A 1,111-nucleotide genomic window follows, 5' to 3' on the forward strand; every position below is an offset into this window, starting at 1 on the left:
TTTACCCGTCATTCTATTGATATAGCCCGCTAGGGGAGTGCCCCACTACGGCCCTCTCTCTGTCAGGGCCGTCCTTGGGTGCTTTTTACACACTTTAAGAAATCACGATGGATGCAGATTGCTATTAATCCTCCGTGCAACTGGTGATTGAAAACGTGCATCTGGTAACCCAAAATTTCAAATATGGTTCAAAATGAATTTAAAGGCACCCCTCTCATTGTTGCCCGCTATGGGAGCACCCCACTAAGGCCCTGTCTCGGTCGGGCCCGTCCTGAGTGCTTTATAGACACTTTAAGAAATCGCGATGGATGCAGATTGCTATTAATCCTCCGTGCAACTGGTGATTGAAAATGTGCAACTGGTGATTGAAAACGTGCACCTGGTCACCCAAAACACGGTTCTCTATGCGGTTAGCGGTGTTCCATCTATTCATGTCCGCTTATGGCGCACCCTACTACGGACCTTTAGCAATGGGGGCCGGCCCGAATTATTTATGGAAGGTCTGATGATGATTTTTTTTTTTTTTTCACCATCTCTTTCTCTCTCTGCCGGGGCCGGCCAAGAGTGCTTTATGGACGGTTTAAAACATGACTATGGATGCAAATGCTCATTTTCCTCCGTGCACCTGGTGATTGAAAACGTGCATCTGGTAACCCAAAAATTATAAAAGGGTTTTAAATACTTTTACCCGTCATTCTATTGATATAGCCCGCTAGGGGAGTGCCCCACTACGGCCCTCTCTCTGTCAGGGCCGTCCTTGGGTGCTTTTTACACACTTTAAGAAATCACGATGGATGCAGATTGCTATTAATCCTCCGTGCAACTGGTGATTGAAAACGTGCATCTGGTAACCCAAAATTTCAAATATGGTTCAAAATGAATTTAAAGGCACCCCTCTCATTGTTGCCCGCTATGGGAGCACCCCACTAAGGCCCTGTCTCGGTCGGGCCCGTCCTGAGTGCTTTATAGACACTTTAAGAAATCGCGATGGATGCAGATTGCTATTAATCCTCCGTGCAACTGGTGATTGAAAATGTGCAACTGGTGATTGAAAACGTGCACCTGGTCACCCAAAACACGGTTCTCTATGCGGTTAGCGGTGTTCCATCTA

Source organism: Oncorhynchus mykiss, unplaced genomic scaffold (assembly GCF_013265735.2).
Source record: "Oncorhynchus mykiss isolate Arlee unplaced genomic scaffold, USDA_OmykA_1.1 un_scaffold_617, whole genome shotgun sequence".
NCBI classification, from domain to species: Eukaryota; Metazoa; Chordata; class Actinopteri; order Salmoniformes; family Salmonidae; genus Oncorhynchus; species Oncorhynchus mykiss.